The sequence below is a fragment of the Leopardus geoffroyi genome, chromosome C2 (assembly GCF_018350155.1).
Source record: "Leopardus geoffroyi isolate Oge1 chromosome C2, O.geoffroyi_Oge1_pat1.0, whole genome shotgun sequence".
NCBI classification, from domain to species: domain Eukaryota; kingdom Metazoa; phylum Chordata; class Mammalia; order Carnivora; family Felidae; genus Leopardus; species Leopardus geoffroyi.
Genome location: NC_059333.1, coordinates 123,094,996 through 123,107,196, shown reverse-complemented (window position 1 = coordinate 123,107,196; position 12,201 = coordinate 123,094,996). Strand labels below are relative to the sequence as shown.

The window sequence follows — 12,201 nt, the reverse complement described above, 5'->3', positions numbered from 1 at the left end:
AACTCAGCTCTTAGCAGCTATGGCTCAGTCATATAATCTGATGAGGAAACCAGATTTTCTATCATGATGGATTTTGCCAGAAGAAAAAATTCAAATAGCTTTCTGACTCTGAAAACGTCAACCCATATTGAGCCCTTAGAGAATCTGCTGTCTCCAGATCCCTCTCACTCTTGGTCTCAAGCTTTACCGCTTCACTGCATGACTCACATGGCCCATCTACTGACTGCGACGGAAACAATCTGCATTTCTGGAACCTGGCAGCAAGGTGGCCTTTAATTACCTAATGTCTTTGAGGTCCTTAAAGTGTAATTAGTTTGATTGGACCTTGTAATTAAACGGCTAGCCAACCACATGGGAGGACACCTTCGGCTTGGGCGTTCTTTTCTTTCTTTTTCTGGGCTGTGGGCCTGAGAACTGCAACAAAGAGCCACCTGAGTGCTGAGCCACTCCTACGACCCAGGATGCAGGGGACACCATTTAGAGGGAGAGAGGCTGATCTTTGTGCAAGGTAGCTCTGCTCACTGGCGGAATTGTCCCTGGTGTCACGGGCACTCTAATCCCACCATCTCTGAATATTTGTCACCGAGCAACTCTGATAGCATGCCTAGGCGCCTGAAGTTCCCCCCTCACTCTGCATGGGGTGCAGACATCTAAGACCCCTGTAAAAACAAAGGTTCCCATTGATGGGAGAGCAAGGTGTGAAAATCAGGGCATTTCATGGGGAGTCAGAGAGCCTCCGGTTTAGGGGCCCCCAGGGAGGGGTTCAGGAATTCAGTGTCAGCTTCTGATCCCCAGGGATTCCAGACATAACCATCCCCTCATTCACCCACTCATTCAAAAGGCATTTCTCCTAATTGAAGATTAGAGGCTGGTCCCCAAACCAGCCTCGCTGGTAATTGTTTAAAGACCCAGAAAATATCTGGGAATTGAGAAAAACAACCAAGCAACATATATACATATATATGTGTCCACAGAAGAAAGACACTTGAAAATGAGGAAAACGTCAGAATGTCTGAAGGAGAGAAAAACTTTCGAACAGATGTAGGCAGTCCCACCATGGAACCAGAGTAAACCATTCAAGCAGGATTCTCAGTCGTGAATCTGAAACATGGATTGTGCTGGGACGCCTGGGTGGCTCAGTCAGTTGGGCTGCTGACTTCAGCTCAGGTCATGATCTCGCAATCCATGAGTTCGAACCCCACGTCGGGCTCTGTGCTGACAGCTCAGAGCCTGGAGCCTGCTTCGGATTCTGTGTCCCCCCACTCTCTCTGCCCCTCTCCCACTCGTGCTCTGTCTCATTCTGTCTCTCAAAAATATATGTTAAAAAAAAAAGCTATAAAACATGGATTGTGCTTAACACAATACTCTTAAAGTATGACACTGGGGTAAATGTTCCTGAATCAGCTTGTGGCATCTTCTCCTCTTTGCCCACATTTGATCAGTGCTGTTGATGCAGGCAGGCCAGGTCCAAAGGCCCGGGGGGTGAGGGGGAGGACCCACAGGACTAGCCAAGAGGGTCCTTGGCTTTGTGCAGGATAGAAGTCAAACATGAGCCAGCAGGAAGTGAGAACAGAGTTTTTGAAGGTATAGAGAGAGTGTAGGTGCAGACAGAGCGTCTGAAAGACTCAGAAAGGAAAAGAGAGTCTCGTCTTTGCTCAGGGTGTGGGGTTTTCACTGACAATTGTGGTCTGGTGTATGCATCCTCTCAGGCATCCAGGAACCAGTCAGAACAAGGACAAGCCTCCAGGTGTCCTCCATAAGTCACTTATTGCTTAGAGCCAGGGGTCTTGGCATCGCGGTGTCTAGGTCTGGTGATCTGAAATGCGCGCGGATGGCTTCCTCGGCTCATCCTCGCCTGGCCCTTCCTTAAATGTTACCTGTTTTGCTGGAAGACTCCAAAGAAATCATGAACTGCTTGTCCCTTACAACGAAGACATACACTATTTCTGAGACATGTGTAAAGTGGGGATGTGGGTCCCAGCAAGAACACAAGCAGGAAAAGGAGCGAAAGAGCAGATTTTTAGGGAGTCATTCGGTTTCCCTATCTCCTTGTGTCATGACTGCTGGCTTGGTTTTCACATTTATTTGGTTAGTTGGAGGGAATGCCAAGGAAGCGATGGCGTCTAGAATTCAGGAGAACTGGGCTGCGGCCCGGTCCCCTACTCCAGAAGCTGCCTCCGATGAAGTCACGCTTCCGCAGGCCTTACTTTTATCTCTGTAGAACGCGTACAATACTCACCCACTTGTCCTCCCAGGGACTCTGTGGAGTACTTTGAAAATAATAAGTATTATTTCATTAATGGCAAGTGATCAGTGCTGTTGCCATTAATGATGGTTATTACGTATCTATTATCAATACAAATTCTAAATCCGATGAGGAATGAAGGAGGAATAAAATAAACCAACAAATAAATAAATAAGATCTAAATGGATGAGTTCCAAGGCAGTAAGGATAGTGATTAAGTACCAATCTCACTCCTCTCACTTCTAAGTGAGTGTTGGGGGGGTGATGGGGAGGGCCCCCTGACCCTGTTTGGAGGGAGCCTGGTTGTGGAGAGCACTTGCCCTTCACTTACCTCCTCTGGTGCACCAGGCGCCCCCTCCAAGTCAACCCGTCCCCTCCCCCACCTTGCTTTTGTTTTCCCTCTCTCTCTCTCTCTCTCTCTCTCTCCCTCTCCCCCTCTCTCCCTCCCTCCCCACCCGCCTCCCACCTTCACACTAGCTAGCTTGCCTGAATTCCCACTCCTTCCTCCTAAGGCTGAGATGTTTGCAAGAGTGGTCCCGATAGCTCTAATGCCCTTTGCAGGCCATCGGCTCCCATGGCCACCACACAAGGACAAACACCTGTGTCAGTCCTTCAGCAACCCAGTGGGAGCAGCCCCCTCTGTCTGGTCTGAGAGCTAGGGGCAGAGAGGAGGGAGCAGCTAGATGCTTAGGGATTAAATGAAATGCTTCCAGAGGCCTCATCTGCCTCTCCCAAGGCCTTCCAGCCTATTTTCACTTGACCTGCAGGAATCCTTCCCAGACACGCTATTCAAGCTCTCATCCAATACGTGCTTATTTTTTTCTTTCTTGGGTGGTCCTACCACATAATGGTTTAGAGCTTCTCAAACCTTAATGCACACTGAACACCTAGAGATCTCATTAGACTGCAAATGCCAATTCGGAAGGTCAGAGTGACGTCTGCAACTAGTTTCTGACCGGCTCCCGGGTGATGGCTGTGCTGCTAGGACACACTGCTGCTGACTGATGGCTCACAGTGATCAGCGAGGCTTTGCAGTGAGGCTCTAGACACAAACTCGCTGTGTGACCTTGGGCAAGTTACTTAACCTCTCTGAGCCTCTGCAAGGTGAAGAATAGTGTTACTTCCAAGAGTTGCCCCAGCAAATACATAAGAATACATAAGACGGTGCGTGGAAAGTTCTCAGCCCAGGGAGCAGCGCAAAGCAGAGGAGAAAGTGCTGTACACACAGAGGTGGTGATGATCGCAAGATGCTAAGATGGGAGCCTTCTCCTAAGTGGGCCTTTCCCTAGGGAGGCATTTCAAAGAATTCAAAGAGCACAGGGGCGCCGGCGTGGCTCCGCTGGTTAAGCGGCCAATTTTGGCTCAGGTCACGATCTCACACTTTGTGGGTTCAAGCCCTGTGACAGGCTCTGTGCTGGCAGCTCCGAGCCTGGAGCCTGCTTCAGATTCTGTGTGTGTGTGTGTGTGTGTGTGTGTGTGTGTGTGTGTGTCTGCCCCTCCTGTTCACGCTCTGTCTCTCTCTCAAAAATAAATAAACATTAAAAAATTAAAAAAAAAAAAAGAATTCCAAGAGCACATCTTTCAGGCTTAGGAATTGCCTGGGGCCCAAGGCAACCGCACATGACTAATTGGAAAGACTTGTCGCAAATGAAACACCTTGGACAGGCTGAGCAGCAGCAGGTGCAGAGGCCTATGTTTGCATAACGGGTGGACAGAGGCCAGCTGCCGAGCTCCCCATGCCGCAGCACGCGGTTCCATGCAGAGGTCTGCGTCATTTCAGGAAAGGAGCCTTATTAAGCAGCAGTTAGTTCCTGGGGAACTCTAGCTTTGGGGAGATGCATTAGGTAGCCAGTTTTGCTCTGCGTGGCCAGACCAGCCCTTCTCAGTATCTAAGTAGGTGTGACTTTTGCTTATGTGTTCATCTACAAGTGGGCATGGGATATGATAATGAGAAACACCCTTCAAAATATGGAGGGGACTCAGGGCCACCTGGGTGGCTCAGTTGGTTAAATGTCTGACTCTCGAGCTCAGCTCAGGTCGTGATCTCATGGTTCATGGGACTGAGTCCCGCGTAGGGCTCTGCACTGACCGTGCGGAGCCTCCTTGGGATTCTCTCTCTCTCTCCCTCTCTCCCTTCCCCTCTCCCACTCATTCTCATTCTCTCTCTCAAAATAAATAAATCAACTTGAAAAAAATACTGAGGAGATTGAGAGGTCAGCGTACTCTGTGCCTGATTTGGGGGGCGGGCGGCCTCGGAGAAGCTGGAGAGGGCACGAAACAGAGGCATGTGTAAGTATGGCACGTAGAACCAAAAGATGACAATGAAGACATCTTGTGTTTGGAGAAGCAAGGAGCGTGGACTCAGATGCGTGCATCTGTTTTCTATTGTCACCGCACAAGTTACTGCACACTTAGTAGATTCAAACAACACAAATTTATTATCTTACAGTTTGGAGATCAGAAGTCTGAAATGGGTCTCACGGGACTAAAACCAAGGTGTAGGAGGGCAGTGGTCCTTTGGAAGGCTCTGGGGAGAATCGGTTTCCTTGTCCTTTCCCGCTACAGAGGCCGCCCACCGTCCTGGGCTCCATCCTTAAAGTCAGTACTCACACCCCCCGGCCTCTGCCTCTACCACCTCCAGACTTCTCTGACCCGCCTGCCTCCCTCCCTCACTTGTGAACACACTTGTGATTACACTGAGCCCATCTGGATACTCCAGGAAAACTCCCCATCTCAAAACCCTTTACTTCGTCACTTCTGGGAAGTCCCTCCGCCACGGGAGGTAACACATGTCACCCAGGTTGCAGGGGTTGGGATGTAGACATCCTTGGGGTGATTATTCTGCCCACCTGGTGAGAGCGACTTCAGGGTGGCTGTCTCCCAGGATTTCGTGGGAAATGCAACTCATCAAGGAAGGTTCCTACTAAAGAAAACAAAATGTTTATCCAAGAGTTTGGGAGAGAGGAGAAAAGAATTGTCTGAGACTCAGCTCTGTTAGCAGGTCGGTAGGGAGAGCTTCCGCTCACACAGGGACTGAGGACCCATGGTGTGCATGGCATCATGGTAGGCCTCCTTCATCCAGGCCCCAGGAAAAGCCACAGGAGAGGCAGGGCAGCTACGATGGCCTGGAGAACATGCGGTCCTTGGCCTTCCCTCCTTCTACACAACGCACCTGCCTTACCAGATAAATCCAAACACTGCCTTAGAACCTCAGTGTGTGCAAAGAAAACCCCCTGTGTGTGTCTCCTTCACACCACACTCGCAATTCTTCTGATACCAGATGTGCAGGATTTTTCCCACATCAAGCAATGCTTTGAGACACCAGCTGGGTGTCCCACAGTCCAGTTCAACGCTGGCACTGAACTGGAGGTCACGCAGACCCTGCGGCTTAAAAGCTTGGTCCCAGGAGATCACCCCTACTTCAGATGCCAGTAAGCAAGTAGGAGGTGCCCAGATTACCCACAACTTCTGTCCAACTTGGCTACAAATCGGAGGTTCCAAAGACACCCCCCTCCTTGGATTCAGTCATTTGCTAGCACAGCTCCCAGAACTCGGGCAAACGCTAACTTACATTTATCAGCTTATTAAATAATAAAGCATATGAGAAAGGGTACAGATGAGCAACCGGATAAAGAACAGCGAGGTCTGGACGGATCCCGAGTGTAGGGGCTTCTTCTGTTCCTGTGGAGTTGGGCTGCACCACCCTCCTGTATTTGGATGTGTTCACCAACCTAGAAGCTTCCTGAAGCCCATACTGTTGGGACTTTTATGGCAATGTCATCATATAGGCATGGCGGGTTACTATTTCCAGCCCCTCTTCCTTGTCCAGAGGATGGCAGGGGGGCACAGGGGAGGCTGAAAGTTCCAAGCTTCCAATCATGACTTGGCCTTTCTGATGACTGACCCCCCATCCAGGAGCCCACCCAGAGTCGACTGACTGGGACAAAAGATGCTTCTATTGCCCAGGAAATTCCAAAGGATTTAGGGGCTTACTGTCAGATGCTCCTATCATGCAGAGAATGACAAAGGTCTTAAGAGTACTGTGTCAGGAACTGTTGCTGAGATTAAATGTTACAACAAAAGAGTCTCCCGATACCCCAATTTACGATGGTTTTTAGGTCAGGAATCGAAGGTAAAGATAGATATAGATAGAGATTTCTTAGTACTCACACTCAGGCGTTCGAATAACTGCTTTGGAAGTGGTCTCAAGTCTGAGCATCTCCCCACTTCTGCCAGATCACTGGAGAGGGAGCCTTAGAGGCCCAGCCCGGCAGAAACAAGTCTCCAAGTTTCCTGCATGGGACCTCTGCTTCTTCCACGTGGAGCAGATATCTGGTGCACAACAGACTCTGTGCATGCTGACTGAATGAATAAATGAATAAGTGAATGAATGAATGAATGAATGAATGAATATGGTCTACAGAACCTTTAATGGGAGACTTTTATTATTGTATTACTTAACCAGGGATTCTCCTTTTAAAAGTAGCACTTCCTGGGGCATTTGTGTGGCTCAGTCAGTTGAGCATCCGACTCTCGATTACGGCTCAGGTCATTATCCCAGAGTCATGGGATCAAGCCCCACATCTCTCGCTCAATGAAATGAAATGAAATGAAATGAAATAGCACTTCCTGAACACATATAACAGCTTACTCTTATTATCATACGGGATTCAAAGAGTGTTCTTTCCTCACACCAGAGAATGGTGGTAACTCTAGGTTGCCCCTTTGCAGTTTCTGAAGTGGTGAGTGATAGGATGGAATACTGCACACATCCTTTGAGCACTTTCTATGCCCCTACCCCCGCACGGTGAGAACATGGGGGGACCAAGAGAAGGCTGTTACGGACTGAATTGCATCCCTCCAAAAAAGATGTTAAAGCCCTAATGTCCAATAATAGAATGTGACGTTATTTGCAAATAGGTCTGTTGCAAATTAAATTACTTAAAATGAGGTCATACGGGGGTAGGGGGGGCCCTTACTGCAATATGACTGGTGTCCTTATAAGAAGATGGCCGTGTGAAGACACAAACACACAGGGAGAATACCATGTGAAGATAGGAGGGAAGACTGCACCCACAAGCCAAGAATGCCTGTGGCCACCAGAAGCCAGGAAATAGGCCCAGAACAGATTTTCCCTCAGAACCCACAGAAGGGCCAACCCGCCAACACCTTGCTCTCAGACCTCTGGCCTGCAGAACTGTGAGACGGACAAGTTCCTGCTGTCTGAAGCCAAGGGGGTTGTGCTTTATTGCAGCAGCCCGAGCAAACTAATACAAAGGCCAACACAGAGTCGTGGATGTAGGCCTTCCCAGTCTTCTTCAAAGATGTGGCAAAACCTGGTCCCTGAACGCTGTGGCTCTGACAGAAGCCAGGATGAATGAGACATACTTGCCTCGGTTAACGTAGAGGGCCGTATATATTTTCTGACATCTGCCATCAGGCTGAAGCTTGGAACCAACACATGCGTGGCACCTATCCAGCTCTCAGAAGTCCACACTGAGTCTGGGCGTGGAGCTGGTCACGTCTCTCCAAAGCAAGGGAAGGTCGGTGCTGGGCAGATTTTTGTGTTTCTTTGGGTTGCTTTATTTTAGGGGGGAGGGAGGAGGGTGGCTCTTGCTGGATTTTAAACTGTTCCCAAAGCTTTATTATGAGACCGAAAGCCAGGGGTGAAAATTCCACTTGGCAAATATCCTTGACAGACTGGCCTTAAGATCTTGGATGTTCTAATGAATTTCGGCCTGTGACTGTTCCCGAAAGGGTTCTACAAGTTCTCCCAGACTTCACGGACTGACTTATCGTTCCAAGAATGTACCCGGTTTCTTCGCCGGGAATTCCAAGCAGAGATAACCTATTCACGTGCCTTCCCTGGAGGCCCCCGTGAACTGCAAAGAGGCCTTTCTACAGAAACTGCTCTGCGAGGGGAACAGGTGATCCACACGTGGCTGGGACAGATCTCTTCCGGAGCAGTGATGTCATACGATGACCTGGGCCCGCTAACATTAGCCTTCAATCACACCCAGGCACTCCACATGCTACCAAAGCAAGATCAGCATGAGAAGCCCATGTGTGTGTGTGTGTGGTTGGGGGGCGGTGGTTAACGCTGGAAGTTCAGCCTCTCCTTGTGGGATGCACACTCGTCTCTGTTACCAGAGAGCTAACAGACAGTCGAGGTAGGCATGTGGCCGAAGGCGAGGAGGGACAGAGGCCCCGCGGCTGGTGGCTGGAGCCAGTACCGGAGGAGGGCCCAGGGAGATCCGAGACGTGCTTGCTGGCTGCCACGTGCTGTGTCTTTGGAGATGGAAGTGCTTAACCAATTCCATTCAGGATCGGCTCAGTTTTCCAAAGGGGCAGAATTTATTATTTGAATTATTCAGGGGAGGTTTATTCGCCAGCACCGAGATATGAGATCTGTCAACTAAATTATAATTATGTTTCTCTAAAGATATCCACTGGGAGAGTCCTCTTTTCTTTTTTTTTTTTTTTTTATTTAAACTTGCAAGGAGGAGTCAGACCGTGTATTTATGAACAGCCAGGCTCAATATTCTGAGTGGCGGAATGAAAAATTAATTTTCTGCAAATACATTAGTGAATAGTTAACTGCATCTCAGTAACCTATTTGTTTAATATACCGGGGTCCTCTTCAAAGAGCTTATGATTTATTCTCATCTTCGCCAGGAGATAACTTTCAAAAGCACAGGCCTGAGGATGAGAAACAGGAGTTCTGGGCTCCAGGCCCACCACCACCAAGTGAGCCCCCACCGCTCTCTGGGCCCTGTAGGCACCAGGGGACCCTGTCCTTATGCAGCTGCCCACAAATGTCACCCTCCCTGAGTGTGAAAAGGGTGATGTGTGACTGCTCACTGCTGCTTATCTAATAAGGAATAAGAAATTAAGCACAGAAAGGAACATTTTTGTACCAAAGTGTCCCCCCACCTTGTCTTCCTTCTGCCAACTCTTTCCTCTCCTGCCAAGGTCCTAGGAAATTGAGAGAGCCCTTCTGGGAGAAGCCCCCTCCCCTTCCGTCCATTCCCCTTTCCCGCTGCCTACAGGCAGAAGGCCCAGGGCTCCCAGGATGGGGCCTGTTCCCACGAATCTTCACCACCCCACCGTTCTTTCTTCACATGGTCCTCCTAATGGTGCCTTCTGGGCCTCTAGGTCCGTAAGTGCACCTCTCACCTTCTCTTCGGAAAGGTCATTTGGCACTGGGTACCCAGGATTTGATCCCCATCATGGCTGAAAGGCTGTGTGCCCAGTAACAGAGGAGGAAGCCAAATGAGAGCAGACGGGGGCTTTGCAGAGCATGACTGCTGTTCTCCCGTGCATCCATGCTTTTACGTGTGCAATCTGCATTTATCGAGAACCTACCACATACCTGGAGTCCAGGCAAGGCCCTGCCCCATGGATCTCAGAGCCAAAGGCTGGCCAGACCAGCAGGATAGCCACTAGCCATGCGTGACTGTTGAGCAGTTGAAATCCGGCCAGTTTGAAGCAAGGTGTGCTGACAATGTAACAAACACAGTGCGCCCTGCAAAGACTTAGTAAGAAAACCAGAATGTAAAATATGTTATATTTTAAGATTGATTACACGTTGCATGATGAATGGATATATTGAATTAGAGTATATTATTGTTTTAAGGTTATTATTTTGAGAGAGAGAGAGAGAGAGAGAGAGAGAGAGAGAGAGAGACAATGAGTGGGCAAGGGGCAGAGAGGGAGAGAGATTCTCAAGCAGACTCCGCCCTGAGCCCAGACATGGGGCTACACCCCACGATTGTGACATTATATCCTGAGCCAAAATCAGGAGTCAGACGCTTAACCGGCTGAGCCACCCAGGTGCCCCTGGATTAGAGTGTATTATTAAAGCTAGTATCACCTGTTCCTTTTTGGTTTTTTAACGTGACTACTTAAAAAATGTAAAATTACATATGTGCCATGAATGTTGTGAGGGACTTGGGTAAACCCCAGGTGGTAGTTACAATTGTTATTTCCATTGCCTAGATGAAGAAACTGAGGCACAAAGAGGGAATGTGACTGGCCTGGGATCACACAGCCAGGAAGGGGTCAAATTAGAGCGTGAACCCTGGAGGCCTGGCTCAGGAGCCCCAGCGTTGATCTGTCCTAGGCCCCTCTCCAGGTTCAGGCTGAGCGGTGAAGCTGAGTCCGTGGAAGGTGGGCACCCCGCGGGTCTGGAGCCGTGCGGAGACCAGTCTGCAGACACAGGAAGAGTAATCTGGGGGTAGGGAGTTTGGGGTAGACCCAAAGGGGTGCTGGCGGCAGCGGGGCTGAAGGAAGGGCAGAGACTGACGCGTCCGTGACACCAGCCCTGCCAAGTCCTCAGCACCACGTCACAAGCTCTCCCGTCCCCTCAGTGCTCCTACCACAGGGCCACTGTCCGTGCCCTTCCCTCCTCCTGGAACCTTCTTACCCCCACCGGCCCATTCACCTGCCTCCTTTTCCTTCACCCTCACTTCTTCACTGCCACAACTAGCTCCGATCTCCCAACTTTGAGCTCATATGGCACCTTGTACCTCCCCTGCGTAGTATTTCTTTCAGTTAGAACATTACATTTATTTATGCGAGTATTTTCTGTCTACTCCCTTAGGGAAGGAACTGCGCCTGTTTTTGCTCACTTTATACACTCAACACCTAGAACAATACCTGATCTATATAGTTGCTACCAGTAAATATCCACGGAATAAACAAACCTTCCTGCAACACAGGTGTTCTACCCATTTTACAGATGAAGAAACTGACCACCAAGTTTAAGAAAGTTTGAGAAAATTGCCCCAGGTCCCAGCCCAGGTAAGAGGGTGCAGCTGAAATTTCCTCTGACCTGACTCTTCAAAGCCACTGCCTCTTGGTGGGAACGCACAGAGTTGCAGGTACCCCCAGGATGGGCCTTGAAGCCAGAGGCCGTGAGGAGGCCTTCGCGACATGCCTGGGACCTTCCCTCGTCAGGGTCTTCTCCGGACTCCCCTGTGTCTGATGACCTTCACCCTCCTTCCTTTGCCTCGTCTTCTATCCAGAACTTTCCATGTTTGCTGGACCTTCTCAACCCTGTCTCTTGGACTGCCATCCTGGTGAGCTTGTCAGAATTCTAAGTATTTGACACAGACACAGCTTTACCCCCAGAACCGTGCTCCAGCTCTCTGAGCTGGGCCCCCACGTCCCCCTTTTCTAAAGGATCCATTTCCAGTGTCGCTGGCTTTGGCTGGTTTTACTGTAATCATTCATCCCTTCAGTCAGTCGGTCCGTCTACAAGTGCTCACTGTTAAGTGGCCATCACGCCTCTTACGCTGCACCGACCGCGACAGGCTCACAGTCTGGGAGCAGCACCCACCTCGGCCCCAAACCAAAGCATCTCGCTTTCCACACCCTTCCTGTGTCAGGGCGAGCGATCGGCTTGGTCTTTGTACAGCTGACTGTGATCAGGGAAAGCACACCTGGGGAGAAATCGTCCCTTTCCTAATTGTCAAATTTAAGACATGTGCTTCGTGGCCTGACTCCGCAGCTCCAGTGCGCAGCCCGGGGCCCTGACAGGTGTCAGCTGTTCAGTAAATTCATGAGGAAAATATCCCCCGAGGAATTCGATGGCACGTCCTGGAAGCAACAACTGAGGCGGGAGAAAGCTTGGCAAGCTTAAGAGAGGCCTTTTGCTTTGGGGGCAAGGGAATCCTACTGCTCAAAAGGAAGAGCTACAGCCAAGGTGTGTGAGCAGAGGCAGGGAAGTCAGTCGGGACCGGGACCGGAGGGGCGGGACGGGGGGGGGAGGGGAGAGACTAGGGCAAACGCTGGAAAGTGGGAAGGGACTGGTAGAAATCTTCCTGTTTTGTTCACTGTCACATCCCCAGTGCCCGGAACTTGCCTGGGACACAGTGGGTACTCTGTTAATATGTGTTTGGCGAACTTAATGAATTTCACAGCATGCGTCTTCTGAGATTTTTTTGTTTGTTTCA

General features: G+C 49.9%; 1 protein-coding gene and 1 long non-coding RNA gene across 4 annotated transcripts in view; one reads left to right on the top strand and one right to left on the bottom strand.

The window, feature by feature from the left end:
* The window catches only part of CLSTN2 (calsyntenin 2), a 615,839-nt gene that overhangs the window by 549,302 nt on the left and 54,336 nt on the right, over positions 1-12,201 (top strand). The window lies entirely within an intron of this gene.
* Positions 4,661-10,990, bottom strand: LOC123611494. The gene is made up of 3 exons (XR_006718701.1): positions 9,618-10,990; positions 6,416-6,607; positions 4,661-5,168 (listed from the first exon to the last, which is right to left on the bottom strand). It is a non-coding gene; the product is annotated as an uncharacterized LOC123611494 (long non-coding RNA).